The sequence below is a fragment of the Hemiscyllium ocellatum genome, unplaced genomic scaffold, assembly GCF_020745735.1.
Source record: "Hemiscyllium ocellatum isolate sHemOce1 unplaced genomic scaffold, sHemOce1.pat.X.cur. scaffold_2041_pat_ctg1, whole genome shotgun sequence".
In the NCBI taxonomy this organism is placed as follows: domain Eukaryota; kingdom Metazoa; phylum Chordata; class Chondrichthyes; order Orectolobiformes; family Hemiscylliidae; genus Hemiscyllium; species Hemiscyllium ocellatum.
This window is the reverse complement of record NW_026867954.1, coordinates 46,259-64,486: the sequence shown is the minus strand read 5'-3', so window position 1 is coordinate 64,486 and position 18,228 is coordinate 46,259. Positions and strand designations below refer to the sequence as shown.

General features: G+C 51.6%; 9 non-coding genes across 9 annotated transcripts; all 9 read right to left on the bottom strand.

Annotated features, from left to right (window-relative positions):
* Positions 1-1,656: 1,656 nt before the first annotated feature.
* LOC132810934 (U2 spliceosomal RNA) lies at positions 1,657-1,848 on the bottom strand. The gene has a single exon (XR_009643147.1). It is a non-coding gene; the product is annotated as a U2 spliceosomal RNA (small nuclear RNA).
* A 1,819-nt stretch (positions 1,849-3,667) lies between these two features.
* Positions 3,668-3,859, bottom strand: LOC132810933 (U2 spliceosomal RNA). Its single transcript, XR_009643146.1, has one exon. It is a non-coding gene; the product is annotated as a U2 spliceosomal RNA (small nuclear RNA).
* A 1,798-nt stretch (positions 3,860-5,657) lies between these two features.
* LOC132810932 (U2 spliceosomal RNA) lies at positions 5,658-5,849 on the bottom strand. Its single transcript, XR_009643145.1, has one exon. It is a non-coding gene; the product is annotated as a U2 spliceosomal RNA (small nuclear RNA).
* A 1,816-nt stretch (positions 5,850-7,665) lies between these two features.
* Positions 7,666-7,857, bottom strand: LOC132810930 (U2 spliceosomal RNA). Its single transcript, XR_009643143.1, has one exon. It is a non-coding gene; the product is annotated as a U2 spliceosomal RNA (small nuclear RNA).
* Positions 7,858-9,676: 1,819 nt separating this feature from the next.
* Positions 9,677-9,868, bottom strand: LOC132810929 (U2 spliceosomal RNA). Its single transcript, XR_009643142.1, has one exon. It is a non-coding gene; the product is annotated as a U2 spliceosomal RNA (small nuclear RNA).
* Positions 9,869-11,687: 1,819 nt separating this feature from the next.
* On the bottom strand, positions 11,688-11,879 carry LOC132810928 (U2 spliceosomal RNA). Its single transcript, XR_009643141.1, has one exon. It is a non-coding gene; the product is annotated as a U2 spliceosomal RNA (small nuclear RNA).
* Positions 11,880-13,679: 1,800 nt separating this feature from the next.
* On the bottom strand, positions 13,680-13,871 carry LOC132810927 (U2 spliceosomal RNA). The gene has a single exon (XR_009643140.1). It is a non-coding gene; the product is annotated as a U2 spliceosomal RNA (small nuclear RNA).
* A 1,815-nt stretch (positions 13,872-15,686) lies between these two features.
* Positions 15,687-15,878, bottom strand: LOC132810926 (U2 spliceosomal RNA). Its single transcript, XR_009643139.1, has one exon. It is a non-coding gene; the product is annotated as a U2 spliceosomal RNA (small nuclear RNA).
* A 1,819-nt stretch (positions 15,879-17,697) lies between these two features.
* LOC132810925 (U2 spliceosomal RNA) lies at positions 17,698-17,889 on the bottom strand. The gene has a single exon (XR_009643138.1). It is a non-coding gene; the product is annotated as a U2 spliceosomal RNA (small nuclear RNA).
* Positions 17,890-18,228: the final 339 nt, after the last annotated feature.

The following is an 18,228-nucleotide window of genomic DNA, read 5'->3' as shown; positions in this document are numbered from 1 at the left end:
GCTTTTCTGTTATCTGTTACGTAGCCGCGTAGGTCGCGCTGACGACCAATCAGATGGCACGGGCCGGAGCCACCGCACGTCAGGTCGACTGCAGAGAGGTTTCTCCCGGTGATCGGGGACAGCGGCGGCGGCAGGGTCATTCATTCCCCGGCAGGGTCATTCATTCCCCCGGCATCTACAAGATTCACCAGAATTCCTCAGGCAGCACCTTGCAAACCCATGGCCAACGCAGCCTCGAAGGATGACGGCAGCAGATCCACGGGAACACCACCATTCGCAAGTTCTCCCCCCCCCCCGAGGCACTCGCTGTCCTGAATTGCAAATATGTCCTTGTTCCTCCGGTGTTACCGGGTCAAAATCGGGAATCCCCGCCCAAACAGCATCGCGGGGCTACCGACAGCACTTGGACTGCAGCGGTTCGAGAGAGCAGCTCACCACCAGGCTGATCTCGGCATGGGCGAGAAATGTTGGCCTTGACGGAAAGATCCTATTCATTGCCTCCCCTTGTGTTGGTGTAGCTTGCCCATAAATGCCAATCATCGTTTCCCTCACGTACAGGATTCGCTCCTCGGCATTCCGCATCAATCCGAAAAGTTGCGAAAAGCGAATTACGTCCGTGCACCCTTTCTTTATCGTCCACTTTCAATATCCTCTCTACTTGTATCCGACTCTCTGTGGAGAATGGGGAGGGAGCTGATCTCCCCGTGTAAACATGTCACGCTGCAAGCGCGCCTCATCACCACCAGCAGCTCGATTCGACATCTCCGTTCACATTGCTGCAGATCGCTGACAACATTATAATCCGACCCAGTTGACAAACTGACAACTGTTTCGCTACTTGCACCGCAAATGATGACAAATCGTTCCAAATCGTACGGGTGGCACAGTGGATCAGTGGTTAGTACGGCTGCCTGGTGGCACCAGGGAGCTGAAGCCAGTTCCAGCCTTGGGCGATCGTCTGCGTGAATAATCTTTACGTACAGACGTAGCTACTAAAGCAGGTCGCTTCCGTACAGTAGTTTGCGAAGAAACAAACAGAGATGGGGGTTTCACTCTATTCAGGAAACAGACCAAAGACATTTCTTTCTTGTTCAAGAAAATATTAGGATAAATTTGTTGCCTCGGGGTGGGGGGGGAGGCGGGGGGGTTGGGAAGGGGCTGTGGGGGCTGATCTGATAGCCATTTGACATTGGCTGAGTCATGGGATCCCACAACCTGATTTGACTGTGTTAAAAATCCCACAACACCAGGTTTCAGCCCAACGGGGTTCTTTGAAATTACAGCAGTCACCCCACCCCCCGCCACCGCCGTACCATCGGTGGGATACGTTCCAAGAACGACCGCAGAAGCCCAAAACGGCAGACAAGGGCAAATCCATTCATTCAAATTGGCAAGTTACCTTCCTGGCAGGCCCCTGGTTCCAGAATGTTCCCTGTAGCACGTTGGGGTTACCCCTGTCCTGGCTTTCAGCGTGCTGCACCTTCATCAGGTAACTGCAGAGCAGGTTCATAAGACAGAAAACCCGTAACAAAAGACGATAGTTTCCTGCAACTGAAAAGACAATAGATGCAACAATCACTGACTGCCATCAACACGGCAAACTAGCAAAGGCAAGAGATTCACATTGCATTCACCTGCTTTTGAACTTGGGTAAGCGTTGGGTGCACCATTCCTGGAAACACTGCAATACCAGGCTGATACATGGAGAGGACAGAGCAAGCCCTTAAGCCATCTCCCTGCTCCAAAAATCCATTTAATACAAACACTCCCACCTTCGGGAGATATCAGCGATTAAACTGATAAGAACAGAAACTACACATATTCCAAGCCAAAAGGCCGAGAAGCGATAGCACATTAATACTCCAACGGTGGAGGTCATATTTGCCGACTATCCTTTCCATCAGTTTGATGATATTCAAAGTTCCTTTATTCCCTTACCGTCTACCTTCCTTCCAAGATATCCAACCAGACCGGAAGATCACTCTGCAGCAGTCGCTGTGCTTTCCCCGTGCTTTTCTCTCCATCTGTTACGTAGCCGCGTAGGTCGCGCTGACGACCAATCAGATGGCACGGGCCGGAGCCACCGCACGTCAGGTCGACTGCAGAGAGGTTTCTCCCGGTGATCGGGGACAGCGGCGGCGGCAGGGTCATTCATTCCCCCGGCAGGGTCATTCATTCCCCCGGCATCTACAAGATTCACCAGAATTCCTCAGGCAGCACCTTGCAAACCCATGGCCAACGCAGCCTCGAAGGATGACGGCAGCAGATCCACGGGAACACCACCATTCGCAAGTTCTCCCCCCCCGCCGAGGCACTCGCTGTCCTGAATTGCAAATATGTCCTTGTTCCTCCGGTGTTACCGGGTCAAAATCGGGAATCCCCGCCCAAACAGCATCGCGGGGCTACCGACAGCACTTGGACTGCAGCGGTTCGAGAGAGCAGCTCACCACCAGGCTGATCTCGGCATGGGCGAGAAATGTTGGCCTTGACGGAAAGATCCTATTCATTGCCTCCCCTTGTGTTGGTGTAGCTTGCCCATAAATGCCAATCATCGTTTCCCTCACGTACAGGATTCGCTCCTCGGCATTCCGCATCAATCCGAAAAGTTGCGAAAAGCGAATTACGTCCGTGCACCCTTTCTTTATCGTCCACTTTCAATATCCTCTCTACTTGTATCCGACTCTCTGGAGAATGGGGAGGGAGCTGATCTCCCCGTGTAAACATGTCACGCTGCAAGCGCGCCTCATCACCACCAGCAGCTCGATTCGACATCTCCGTTCACATTGCTGCAGATCGCTGACAACATTATAATCCGACCCAGTTGACAAACTGACAACTGTTTCGCTACTTGCACCGCAAATGATGACAAATCGTTCCAAATCGTACGGGTGGCACAGTGGATCAGTGGTTAGTACGGCTGCCTGGTGGCACCAGGGAGCTGAAGCCAGTTCCAGCCTTGGGCGATCGTCTGCGTGAATAATCTTTACGTACAGACGTAGCTACTAAAGCAGGTCGCTTCCGTACAGTAGTTTGCGAAGAAACAAACAGAGATGGGGGTTTCACTCTATTCAGGAAACAGACCAAAGACATTTCTTTCTTGTTCAAGAAAATATTAGGATAAATTTGTTGCCTCGGGGTTGGGGGGGGAGGCGGGGGGGTTGGGAAGGGGCTGTGGGGGCTGATCTGATAGCCATTTGACATTGGCTGAGTCATGGGATCCCACAACCTGATTTGACTGTGTTAAAAATCCCACAACACCAGGTTTCAGCCCAACGGGGTTCTTTGAAATTACAGCAGTCACCCCACCCCCCGCCACCGCCGTACCATCGGTGGGATACGTTCCAAGAACGACCGCAGAAGCCCAAAACGGCAGACAAGGGCAAATCCATTCATTCAAATTGGCAAGTTACCTTCCTGGCAGGCCCCTGGTTCCAGAATGTTCCCTGTAGCACGTTGGGGTTACCCCTGTCCTGGCTTTCAGCGTGCTGCACCTTCATCAGGTAACTGCAGAGCAGGTTCATAAGACAGAAAACCCGTAACAAAAGACGATAGTTTCCTGCAACTGAAAAGACAATAGATGCAACAATCACTGACTGCCATCAACACGGCAAACTAGCAAAGGCAAGAGATTCACATTGCATTCACCTGCTTTTGAACTTGGGTAAGCGTTGGGTGCACCATTCCTGGAAACACTGCAATACCAGGCTGATACATGGAGAGGACAGAGCAAGCCCTTAAGCCATCTCCCTGCTCCAAAAATCCATTTAATACAAACACTCCCACCTTCGGGAGATATCAGCGATTAAACTGATAAGAACAGAAACTACACATATTCCAAGCCAAAAGGCCGAGAAGCGATAGCACATTAATACTCCAACGGTGGAGGTCATATTTGCCGACTATCCTTTCCATCAGTTTGATGATATTCAAAGTTCCTTTATTCCCTTACCGTCTACCTTCCTTCCAAGATATCCAACCAGACCGGAAGATCACTCTGCAGCAGTCGCTGTGCTTTCCCCGTGCTTTTCTGTCCATCTGTTACGTAGCCGCGTAGGTCGCGCTGACGACCAATCAGATGGCACGGGCCGGAGCCACCGCACGTCAGGTCGACTGCAGAGAGGTTTCTCCCGGTGATCGGGGACAGCGGCGGCGGCAGGGTCATTCATTCCCCCGGCATCTACAAGATTCACCAGAATTCCTCAGGCAGCACCTTGCAAACCCATGGCCAACGCAGCCTCGAAGGATGACGGCAGCAGATCCACGGGAACACCACCATTCGCAAGTTCTCCCCCCCGCCGAGGCACTCGCTGTCCTGAATTGCAAATATGTCCTTGTTCCTCCGGTGTTACCGGGTCAAAATCGGGAATCCCCGCCCAAACAGCATCGCGGGGCTACCGACAGCACTTGGACTGCAGCGGTTCGAGAGAGCAGCTCACCACCAGGCTGATCTCGGCATGGGCGAGAAATGTTGGCCTTGACGGAAAGATCCTATTCATTGCCTCCCCTTGTGTTGGTGTAGCTTGCCCATAAATGCCAATCATCGTTTCCCTCACGTACAGGATTCGCTCCTCGGCATTCCGCATCAATCCGAAAAGTTGCGAAAAGCGAATTACGTCCGTGCACCCTTTCTTTATCGTCCACTTTCAATATCCTCTCTACTTGTATCCGACTCTCTGTGGAGAATGGGGAGGGAGCTGATCTCCCCGTGTAAACATGTCACGCTGCAAGCGCGCCTCATCACCACCAGCAGCTCGATTCGACATCTCCGTTCACATTGCTGCAGATCGCTGACAACATTATAATCCGACCCAGTTGACAAACTGACAACTGTTTCGCTACTTGCACCGCAAATGATGACAAATCGTTCCAAATCGTACGGGTGGCACAGTGGATCAGTGGTTAGTACGGCTGCCTGGTGGCACCAGGGAGCTGAAGCCAGTTCCAGCCTTGGGCGATCGTCTGCGTGAATAATCTTTACGTACAGACGTAGCTACTAAAGCAGGTCGCTTCCGTACAGTAGTTTGCGAAGAAACAAACAGAGATGGGGGTTTCACTCTATTCAGGAAACAGACTAAAGACATTTCTTTCTTGTTCAAGAAAATATTAGGATAAATTTGTTGCCTCGGGGTGGGGGGGGAGGCGGGGGGGTTGGGAAGGGGCTGTGGGGGCTGATCTGATAGCCATTTGACATTGGCTGAGTCATGGGATCCCACAACCTGATTTGACTGTGTTAAAAATCCCACAACACCAGGTTTCAGCCCAACGGGGTTCTTTGAAATTACAGCAGTCACCCCACCCCCCGCCACCGCCGTACCATCGGTGGGATACGTTCCAAGAACGACCGCAGAAGCCCAAAACGGCAGACAAGGGCAAATCCATTCATTCAAATTGGCAAGTTACCTTCCTGGCAGGCCCCTGGTTCCAGAATGTTCCCTGTAGCACGTTGGGGTTACCCCTGTCCTGGCTTTCAGCGTGCTGCACCTTCATCAGGTAACTGCAGAGCAGGTTCATAAGACAGAAAACCCGTAACAAAAGACGATAGTTTCCTGCAACTGAAAAGACAATAGATGCAACAATCACTGACTGCCATCAACACGGCAAACTAGCAAAGGCAAGAGATTCACATTGCATTCACCTGCTTTTGAACTTGGGTAAGCGTTGGGTGCACCATTCCTGGAAACACTGCAATACCAGGCTGATACATGGAGAGGACAGAGCAAGCCCTTAAGCCATCTCCCTGCTCCAAAAATCCATTTAATACAAACACTCCCACCTTCGGGAGATATCAGCGATTAAACTGATAAGAACAGAAACTACACATATTCCAAGCCAAAAGGCCGAGAAGCGATAGCACATTAATACTCCAACGGTGGAGGTCATATTTGCCGACTATCCTTTCCATCAGTTTGATGATATTCAAAGTTCCTTTATTCCCTTACCGTCTACCTTCCTTCCAAGATATCCAACCAGACCGGAAGATCACTCTGCAGCAGTCGCTGTGCTTTCCCCGTGCTTTTCTGTTCTGTTAGTAGCCGCGTAGGTCGCGCTGACGACCAATCAGATGGCACGGGCCGGAGCCACCGCACGTCAGGTCGACTGCAGAGAGGTTTCTCCCGGTGATCGGGGACAGCGGCGGCGGCAGGGTCATTCATTCCCCCGGCAGGGTCATTCATTCCCCCGGCATCTACAAGATTCACCAGAATTCCTCAGGCAGCACCTTGCAAACCCATGGCCAACGCAGCCTCGAAGGATGACGGCAGCAGATCCACGGGAACACCACCATTCGCAAGTTCTCCCCCCCGCCGAGGCACTCGCTGTCCTGAATTGCAAATATGTCCTTGTTCCTCCGGTGTTACCGGGTCAAAATCGGGAATCCCCGCCCAAACAGCATCGCGGGGCTACCGACAGCACTTGGACTGCAGCGGTTCGAGAGAGCAGCTCACCACCAGGCTGATCTCGGCATGGGCGAGAAATGTTGGCCTTGACGGAAAGATCCTATTCATTGCCTCCCCTTGTGTTGGTGTAGCTTGCCCATAAATGCCAATCATCGTTTCCCTCACGTACAGGATTCGCTCCTCGGCATTCCGCATCAATCCGAAAAGTTGCGAAAAGCGAATTACGTCCGTGCACCCTTTCTTTATCGTCCACTTTCAATATCCTCTCTACTTGTATCCGACTCTCTGTGGAGAATGGGGAGGGAGCTGATCTCCCCGTGTAAACATGTCACGCTGCAAGCGCGCCTCATCACCACCAGCAGCTCGATTCGACATCTCCGTTCACATTGCTGCAGATCGCTGACAACATTATAATCCGACCCAGTTGACAAACTGACAACTGTTTCGCTACTTGCACCGCAAATGATGACAAATCGTTCCAAATCGTACGGGTGGCACAGTGGATCAGTGGTTAGTACGGCTGCCTGGTGGCACCAGGGAGCTGAAGCCAGTTCCAGCCTTGGGCGATCGTCTGCGTGAATAATCTTTACGTACAGACGTAGCTACTAAAGCAGGTCGCTTCCGTACAGTAGTTTGCGAAGAAACAAACAGAGATGGGGGTTTCACTCTATTCAGGAAACAGACCAAAGACATTTCTTTCTTGTTCAAGAAAATATTAGGATAAATTTGTTGCCTCGGGGGTGGGGGGGGAGGCGGGGGGGTTGGGAAGGGGCTGTGGGGGCTGATCTGATAGCCATTTGACATTGGCTGAGTCATGGGATCCCACAACCTGATTTGACTGTGTTAAAAATCCCACAACACCAGGTTTCAGCCCAACGGGGTTCTTTGAAATTACAGCAGTCACCCCACCCCCCGCCACCGCCGTACCATCGGTGGGATACGTTCCAAGAACGACCGCAGAAGCCCAAAACGGCAGACAAGGGCAAATCCATTCATTCAAATTGGCAAGTTACCTTCCTGGCAGGCCCCTGGTTCCAGAATGTTCCCTGTAGCACGTTGGGGTTACCCCTGTCCTGGCTTTCAGCGTGCTGCACCTTCATCAGGTAACTGCAGAGCAGGTTCATAAGACAGAAAACCCGTAACAAAAGACGATAGTTTCCTGCAACTGAAAAGACAATAGATGCAACAATCACTGACTGCCATCAACACGGCAAACTAGCAAAGGCAAGAGATTCACATTGCATTCACCTGCTTTTGAACTTGGGTAAGCGTTGGGTGCACCATTCCTGGAAACACTGCAATACCAGGCTGATACATGGAGAGGACAGAGCAAGCCCTTAAGCCATCTCCCTGCTCCAAAAATCCATTTAATACAAACACTCCCACCTTCGGGAGATATCAGCGATTAAACTGATAAGAACAGAAACTACACATATTCCAAGCCAAAAGGCCGAGAAGCGATAGCACATTAATACTCCAACGGTGGAGGTCATATTTGCCGACTATCCTTTCCATCAGTTTGATGATATTCAAAGTTCCTTTATTCCCTTACCGTCTACCTTCCTTCCAAGATATCCAACCAGACCGGAAGATCACTCTGCAGCAGTCGCTGTGCTTTCCCCGTGCTTTTCTCTCCATCTGTTACGTAGCCGCGTAGGTCGCGCTGACGACCAATCAGATGGCACGGGCCGGAGCCACCGCACGTCAGGTCGACTGCAGAGAGGTTTCTCCCGGTGATCGGGGACAGCGGCGGCGGCAGGGTCATTCATTCCCCCGGCAGGGTCATTCATTCCCCCGGCATCTACAAGATTCACCAGAATTCCTCAGGCAGCACCTTGCAAACCCATGGCCAACGCAGCCTCGAAGGATGACGGCAGCAGATCCACGGGAACACCACCATTCGCAAGTTCTCCCCCCCCCCGAGACACTCGCTGTCCTGAATTGCAAATATGTCTTTGTTCCTCCGGTGTTACCGGGTCAAAATCGGGAATCCCCGCCCAAACAGCATCGCGGGGCTACCGACAGCACTTGGACTGCAGCGGTTCGAGAGAGCAGCTCACCACCAGGCTGATCTCGGCATGGGCGAGAAATGTTGGCCTTGACGGAAAGATCCTATTCATTGCCTCCCCTTGTGTTGGTGTAGCTTGCCCATAAATGCCAATCATCGTTTCCCTCACGTACAGGATTCGCTCCTCGGCATTCCGCATCAATCCGAAAAGTTGCGAAAAGCGAATTACGTCCGTGCACCCTTTCTTTATCGTCCACTTTCAATATCCTCTCTACTTGTATCCGACTCTCTGTGGAGAATGGGGAGGGAGCTGATCTCCCCGTGTAAACATGTCACGCTGCAAGCGCGCCTCATCACCACCAGCAGCTCGATTCGACATCTCCGTTCACATTGCTGCAGATCGCTGACAACATTATAATCCGACCCAGTTGACAAACTGACAACTGTTTCGCTACTTGCACCGCAAATGATGACAAATCGTTCCAAATCGTACGGGTGGCACAGTGGATCAGTGGTTAGTACGGCTGCCTGGTGGCACCAGGGAGCTGAAGCCAGTTCCAGCCTTGGGCGATCGTCTGCGTGAATAATCTTTACGTACAGACGTAGCTACTAAAGCAGGTCGCTTCCGTACAGTAGTTTGCGAAGAAACAAACAGAGATGGGGGTTTCACTCTATTCAGGAAACAGACCAAAGACATTTCTTTCTTGTTCAAGAAAATATTAGGATAAATTTGTTGCCTCGGGGTGGGGGGGGAGGCGGGGGGGTTGGGAAGGGGCTGTGGGGGCTGATCTGATAGCCATTTGACATTGGCTGAGTCATGGGATCCCACAACCTGATTTGACTGTGTTAAAAATCCCACAACACCAGGTTTCAGCCCAACGGGGTTCTTTGAAATTACAGCAGTCACCCCACCCCCCGCCACCGCCGTACCATCGGTGGGATACGTTCCAAGAACGACCGCAGAAGCCCAAAACGGCAGACAAGGGCAAATCCATTCATTCAAATTGGCAAGTTACCTTCCTGGCAGGCCCCTGGTTCCAGAATGTTCCCTGTAGCACGTTGGGGTTACCCCTGTCCTGGCTTTCAGCGTGCTGCACCTTCATCAGGTAACTGCAGAGCAGGTTCATAAGACAGAAAACCCGTAACAAAAGACGATAGTTTCCTGCAACTGAAAAGACAATAGATGCAACAATCACTGACTGCCATCAACACGGCAAACTAGCAAAGGCAAGAGATTCACATTGCATTCACCTGCTTTTGAACTTGGGTAAGCGTTGGGTGCACCATTCCTGGAAACACTGCAATACCAGGCTGATACATGGAGAGGACAGAGCAAGCCCTTAAGCCATCTCCCTGCTCCAAAAATCCATTTAATACAAACACTCCCACCTTCGGGAGATATCAGCGATTAAACTGATAAGAACAGAAACTACACATATTCCAAGCCAAAAGGCCGAGAAGCGATAGCACATTAATACTCCAACGGTGGAGGTCATATTTGCCGACTATCCTTTCCATCAGTTTGATGATATTCAAAGTTCCTTTATTCCCTTACCGTCTACCTTCCTTCCAAGATATCCAACCAGACCGGAAGATCACTCTGCAGCAGTCGCTGTGCTTTCCCCGTGCTTTTCTTCCATCTGTTACGTAGCCGCGTAGGTCGCGCTGACGACCAATCAGATGGCACGGGCCGGAGCCACCGCACGTCAGGTCGACTGCAGAGAGGTTTCTCCCGGTGATCGGGGACAGCGGCGGCGGCAGGGTCATTCATTCCCCCGGCAGGGTCATTCATTCCCCCGGCATCTACAAGATTCACCAGAATTCCTCAGGCAGCACCTTGCAAACCCATGGCCAACGCAGCCTCGAAGGATGACGGCAGCAGATCCACGGGAACACCACCATTCGCAAGTTCTCCCCCCCCGCCGAGGCACTCGCTGTCCTGAATTGCAAATATGTCCTTGTTCCTCCGGTGTTACCGGGTCAAAATCGGGAATCCCCGCCCAAACAGCATCGCGGGGCTACCGACAGCACTTGGACTGCAGCGGTTCGAGAGAGCAGCTCACCACCAGGCTGATCTCGGCATGGGCGAGAAATGTTGGCCTTGACGGAAAGATCCTATTCATTGCCTCCCCTTGTGTTGGTGTAGCTTGCCCATAAATGCCAATCATCGTTTCCCTCACGTACAGGATTCGCTCCTCGGCATTCCGCATCAATCCGAAAAGTTGCGAAAAGCGAATTACGTCCGTGCACCCTTTCTTTATCGTCCACTTTCAATATCCTCTCTACTTGTATCCGACTCTCTGTGGAGAATGGGGAGGGAGCTGATCTCCCCGTGTAAACATGTCACGCTGCAAGCGCGCCTCATCACCACCAGCAGCTCGATTCGACATCTCCGTTCACATTGCTGCAGATCGCTGACAACATTATAATCCGACCCAGTTGACAAACTGACAACTGTTTCGCTACTTGCACCGCAAATGATGACAAATCGTTCCAAATCGTACGGGTGGCACAGTGGATCAGTGGTTAGTACGGCTGCCTGGTGGCACCAGGGAGCTGAAGCCAGTTCCAGCCTTGGGCGATCGTCTGCGTGAATAATCTTTACGTACAGACGTAGCTACTAAAGCAGGTCGCTTCCGTACAGTAGTTTGCGAAGAAACAAACAGAGATGGGGGTTTCACTCTATTCAGGAAACAGACTAAAGACATTTCTTTCTTGTTCAAGAAAATATTAGGATAAATTTGTTGCCTCGGGGTGGGGGGGGAGGCGGGGGGGTTGGGAAGGGGCTGTGGGGGCTGATCTGATAGCCATTTGACATTGGCTGAGTCATGGGATCCCACAACCTGATTTGACTGTGTTAAAAATCCCACAACACCAGGTTTCAGCCCAACGGGGTTCTTTGAAATTACAGCAGTCACCCCACCCCCCGCCACCGCCGTACCATCGGTGGGATACGTTCCAAGAACGACCGCAGAAGCCCAAAACGGCAGACAAGGGCAAATCCATTCATTTAAATTGGCAAGTTACCTTCCTGGCAGGCCCCTGGTTCCAGAATGTTCCCTGTAGCACGTTGGGGTTACCCCTGTCCTGGCTTTCAGCGTGCTGCACCTTCATCAGGTAACTGCAGAGCAGGTTCATAAGACAGAAAACCCGTAACAAAAGACGATAGTTTCCTGCAACTGAAAAGACAATAGATGCAACAATCACTGACTGCCATCAACACGGCAAACTAGCAAAGGCAAGAGATTCACATTGCATTCACCTGCTTTTGAACTTGGGTAAGCGTTGGGTGCACCATTCCTGGAAACACTGCAATACCAGGCTGATACATGGAGAGGACAGAGCAAGCCCTTAAGCCATCTCCCTGCTCCAAAAATCCATTTAATACAAACACTCCCACCTTCGGGAGATATCAGCGATTAAACTGATAAGAACAGAAACTACACATATTCCAAGCCAAAAGGCCGAGAAGCGATAGCACATTAATACTCCAACGGTGGAGGTCATATTTGCCGACTATCCTTTCCATCAGTTTGATGATATTCAAAGTTCCTTTATTCCCTTACCGTCTACCTTCCTTCCAAGATATCCAACCAGACCGGAAGATCACTCTGCAGCAGTCGCTGTGCTTTCCCCGTGCTTTTCTCTCCATCTGTTACGTAGCCGCGTAGGTCGCGCTGACGACCAATCAGATGGCACGGGCCGGAGCCACCGCACGTCAGGTCGACTGCAGAGAGGTTTCTCCCGGTGATCGGGGACAGCGGCGGCGGCAGGGTCATTCATTCCCCCGGCATCTACAAGATTCACCAGAATTCCTCAGGCAGCACCTTGCAAACCCATGGCCAACGCAGCCTCGAAGGATGACGGCAGCAGATCCACGGGAACACCACCATTCGCAAGTTCTCCCCCCCCCGCCGAGGCACTCGCTGTCCTGAATTGCAAATATGTCCTTGTTCCTCCGGTGTTACCGGGTCAAAATCGGGAATCCCCGCCCAAACAGCATCGCGGGGCTACCGACAGCACTTGGACTGCAGCGGTTCGAGAGAGCAGCTCACCACCAGGCTGATCTCGGCATGGGCGAGAAATGTTGGCCTTGACGGAAAGATCCTATTCATTGCCTCCCCTTGTGTTGGTGTAGCTTGCCCATAAATGCCAATCATCGTTTCCCTCACGTACAGGATTCGCTCCTCGGCATTCCGCATCAATCCGAAAAGTTGCGAAAAGCGAATTACGTCCGTGCACCCTTTCTTTATCGTCCACTTTCAATATCCTCTCTACTTGTATCCGACTCTCTGTGGAGAATGGGGAGGGAGCTGATCTCCCCGTGTAAACATGTCACGCTGCAAGCGCGCCTCATCACCACCAGCAGCTCGATTCGACATCTCCGTTCACATTGCTGCAGATCGCTGACAACATTATAATCCGACCCAGTTGACAAACTGACAACTGTTTCGCTACTTGCACCGCAAATGATGACAAATCGTTCCAAATCGTACGGGTGGCACAGTGGATCAGTGGTTAGTACGGCTGCCTGGTGGCACCAGGGAGCTGAAGCCAGTTCCAGCCTTGGGCGATCGTCTGCGTGAATAATCTTTACGTACAGACGTAGCTACTAAAGCAGGTCGCTTCCGTACAGTAGTTTGCGAAGAAACAAACAGAGATGGGGGTTTCACTCTATTCAGGAAACAGACTAAAGACATTTCTTTCTTGTTCAAGAAAATATTAGGATAAATTTGTTGCCTCGGGGGTGGGGGGGAGGCGGGGGGGTTGGGAAGGGGCTGTGGGGGCTGATCTGATAGCCATTTGACATTGGCTGAGTCATGGGATCCCACAACCTGATTTGACTGTGTTAAAAATCCCACAACACCAGGTTTCAGCCCAACGGGGTTCTTTGAAATTACAGCAGTCACCCCACCCCCCGCCACCGCCGTACCATCGGTGGGATACGTTCCAAGAACGACCGCAGAAGCCCAAAACGGCAGACAAGGGCAAATCCATTCATTTAAATTGGCAAGTTACCTTCCTGGCAGGCCCCTGGTTCCAGAATGTTCCCTGTAGCACGTTGGGGTTACCCCTGTCCTGGCTTTCAGCGTGCTGCACCTTCATCAGGTAACTGCAGAGCAGGTTCATAAGACAGAAAACCCGTAACAAAAGACGATAGTTTCCTGCAACTGAAAAGACAATAGATGCAACAATCACTGACTGCCATCAACACGGCAAACTAGCAAAGGCAAGAGATTCACATTGCATTCACCTGCTTTTGAACTTGGGTAAGCGTTGGGTGCACCATTCCTGGAAACACTGCAATACCAGGCTGATACATGGAGAGGACAGAGCAAGCCCTTAAGCCATCTCCCTGCTCCAAAAATCCATTTAATACAAACACTCCCACCTTCGGGAGATATCAGCGATTAAACTGATAAGAACAGAAACTACACATATTCCAAGCCAAAAGGCCGAGAAGCGATAGCACATTAATACTCCAACGGTGGAGGTCATATTTGCCGACTATCCTTTCCATCAGTTTGATGATATTCAAAGTTCCTTTATTCCCTTACCGTCTACCTTCCTTCCAAGATATCCAACCAGACCGGAAGATCACTCTGCAGCAGTCGCTGTGCTTTCCCCGTGCTTTTTCTTCTGTTACGTAGCCGCGTAGGTCGCGCTGACGACCAATCAGATGGCACGGGCCGGAGCCACCGCACGTCAGGTCGACTGCAGAGAGGTTTCTCCCGGTGATCGGGGACAGCGGCGGCGGCAGGGTCATTCATTCCCCCGGCAGGGTCATTCATTCCCCCGGCATCTACAAGATTCACCAGAATTCCTCAGGCAGCACCTTGCAAACCCATGGCCAACGCAGCCTCGAAGGATGACGGCAGCAGATCCACGGGAACACCACCATTCGCAAGTTCTCCCCCCCGCCGAGGCACTCGCTGTCCTGAATTGCAAATATGTCCTTGTTCCTCCGGTGTTACCGGGTCAAAATCGGGAATCCCCGCCCAAACAGCATCGCGGGGCTACCGACAGCACTTGGACTGCAGCGGTTCGAGAGAGCAGCTCACCACCAGGCTGATCTCGGCATGGGCGAGAAATGTTGGCCTTGACGGAAAGATCCTATTCATTGCCTCCCCTTGTGTTGGTGTAGCTTGCCCATAAATGCCAATCATCGTTTCCCTCACGTACAGGATTCGCTCCTCGGCATTCCGCATCAATCCGAAAAGTTGCGAAAAGCGAATTACGTCCGTGCACCCTTTCTTTATCGTCCACTTTCAATATCCTCTCTACTTGTATCCGACTCTCTGTGGAGAATGGGGAGGGAGCTGATCTCCCCGTGTAAACATGTCACGCTGCAAGCGCGCCTCATCACCACCAGCAGCTCGATTCGACATCTCCGTTCACATTGCTGCAGATCGCTGACAACATTATAATCCGACCCAGTTGACAAACTGACAACTGTTTCGCTACTTGCACCGCAAATGATGACAAATCGTTCCAAATCGTACGGGTGGCACAGTGGATCAGTGGTTAGTACGGCTGCCTGGTGGCACCAGGGAGCTGAAGCCAGTTCCAGCCTTGGGCGATCGTCTGCGTGAATAATCTTTACGTACAGACGTAGCTACTAAAGCAGGTCGCTTCCGTACAGTAGTTTGCGAAGAAACAAACAGAGATGGGGGTTTCACTCTATTCAGGAAACAGACCAAAGACATTTCTTTCTTGTTCAAGAAAATATTAGGATAAATTTGTTGCCTCGGGGTGGGGGGGGAGGCGGGGGGGTTGGGAAGGGGCTGTGGGGGCTGATCTGATAGCCATTTGACATTGGCTGAGTCATGGGATCCCACAACCTGATTTGACTGTGTTAAAAATCCCACAACACCAGGTTTCAGCCCAACGGGGTTCTTTGAAATTACAGCAGTCACCCCACCCCCCGCCACCGCCGTACCATCGGTGGGATACGTTCCAAGAACGACCGCAGAAGCCCAAAACGGCAGACAAGGGCAAATCCATTCATTCAAATTGGCAAGTTACCTTCCTGGCAGGCCCCTGGTTCCAGAATGTTCCCTGTAGCACGTTGGGGTTACCCCTGTCCTGGCTTTCAGCGTGCTGCACCTTCATCAGGTAACTGCAGAGCAGGTTCATAAGACAGAAAACCCGTAACAAAAGACGATAGTTTCCTGCAACTGAAAAGACAATAGATGCAACAATCACTGACTGCCATCAACACGGCAAACTAGCAAAGGCAAGAGATTCACATTGCATTCACCTGCTTTTGAACTTGGGTAAGCGTTGGGTGCACCATTCCTGGAAACACTGCAATACCAGGCTGATACATGGAGAGGACAGAGCAAGCCCTTAAGCCATCTCCCTGCTCCAAAAATCCATTTAATACAAACACTCCCACCTTCGGGAGATATCAGCGATTAAACTGATAAGAACAGAAACTACACATATTCCAAGCCAAAAGGCCGAGAAGCGATAGCACATTAATACTCCAACGGTGGAGGTCATATTTGCCGACTATCCTTTCCATCAGTTTGATGATATTCAAAGTTCCTTTATTCCCTTACCGTCTACCTTCCTTCCAAGATATCCAACCAGACCGGAAGATCACTCTGCAGCAGTCGCTGTGCTTTCCCCGTGCTTTTCTCTCCATCTGTTACGTAGCCGCGTAGGTCGCGCTGACGACCAATCAGATGGCACGGGCCGGAGCCACCGCACGTCAGGTCGACTGCAGAGAGGTTTCTCCCGGTGATCGGGGACAGCGGCGGCGGCAGGGTCATTCATTCCCCCGGCAGGGTCATTCATTCCCCCGGCATCTACAAGATTCACCAGAATTCCTCAGGCAGCACCTTGCAAACCCATGGCCAACGCAGCCTCGAAGGATGACGGCAGCAGATCCACGGGAACACCACCATTCGCAAGTTCTCCCCCCCCCCCGAGACACTCGCTGTCCTGAATTGCAAATATGTCCTTGTTCCTCCGGTGTTACCGGGTCAAAATCGGGAATCCCCGCCCAAACAGCATCGCGGGGCTACCGACAGCACTTGGACTGCAGCGGTTCGAGAGAGCAGCTCACCACCAGGCTGATCTCGGCATGGGCGAGAAATGTTGGCCTTGACGGAAAGATCCTATTCATTGCCTCCCCTTGTGTTGGTGTAGCTTGCCCATAAATGCCAATCATCGTTTCCCTCACGTACAGGATTCGCTCCTCGGCATTCCGCATCAATCCGAAAAGTTGCGAAAAGCGAATTACGTCCGTGCACCCTTTCTTTATCGTCCACTTTCAATATCCTCTCTACTTGTATCCGACTCTCTGGAGAATGGGGAGGGAGCTGATCTCCCCGTGTAAACATGTCACGCTGCAAGCGCGCCTCATCACCACCAGCAGCTCGATTCGACATCTCCGTTCACATTGCTGCAGATCGCTGACAACATTATAATCCGACCCAGTTGACAAACTGACAACTGTTTCGCTACTTGCACCGCAAATGATGACAAATCGTTCCAAATCGTACGGGTGGCACAGTGGATCAGTGGTTAGTACGGCTGCCTGGTGGCACCAGGGAGCTGAAGCCAGTTCCAGCCTTGGGCGATCGTCTGCGTGAATAATCTTTACGTACAGACGTAGCTACTAAAGCAGGTCGCTTCCGTACAGTAGTTTGCGAAGAAACAAACAGAGATGGGGGTTTCACTCTATTCAGGAAACAGACCAAAGACATTTCTTTCTTGTTCAAGAAAATATTAGGATAAATTTGTTGCCTCGGGGGTGGGGGGGGAGGCGGGGGGGTTGGGAAGGGGCTGTGGGGGCTGATCTGATAGCCATTTGACATTGGCTGAGTCATGGGATCCCACAACCTGATTTGACTGTGTTAAAAATCCCACAACACCAGGTTTCAGCCCAACGGGGTTCTTTGAAATTACAGCAGTCACCCCACCCCCCGCCACCGCCGTACCATCGGTGGGATACGTTCCAAGAACGACCGCAGAAGCCCAAAACGGCAGACAAGGGCAAATCCATTCATTCAAATTGGCAAGTTACCTTCCTGGCAGGCCCCTGGTTCCAGAATGTTCCCTGTAGCACGTTGGGGTTACCCCTGTCCTGGCTTTCAGCGTGCTGCACCTTCATCAGGTAACTGCAGAGCAGGTTCATAAGACAGAAAACCCGTAACAAAAGACGATAGTTTCCTGCAACTGAAAAGACAATAGATGCAACAATCACTGACTGCCATCAACACGGCAAACTAGCAAAGGCAAGAGATTCACATTGCATTCACCTGCTTTTGAACTTGGGTAAGCGTTGGGTGCACCATTCCTGGAAACACTGCAATACCAGGCTGATACATGGAGAGGACAGAGCAAGCCCTTAAGCCATCTCCCTGCTCCAAAAATCCATTTAATACAAACACTCCCACCTTCGGGAGATATCAGCGATTAAACTGATAAGAACAGAAACTACACATATTCCAAGCCAAAAGGCCGAGAAGCGATAGCACATTAATACTCCAACGGTGGAGGTCATATTTGCCGACTATCCTTTCCATCAGTTTGATGATATTCAAAGTTCCTTTATTCCCTTACCGTCTACCTTCCTTCCAAGATATCCAACCAGACCGGAAGATCACTCTGCAGCAGTCGCTGTGCTTTCCCCGTGCTTTTCTCTCCATCTGTTACGTAGCCGCGTAGGTCGCGCTGACGACCAATCAGATGGCACGGGCCGGAGCCACCGCACGTCAGGTCGACTGCAGAGAGGTTTCTCCCGGTGATCGGGGACAGCGGCGGCGGCAGGGTCATTCATTCCCCCGGCAGGGTCATTCATTCCCCCGGCAT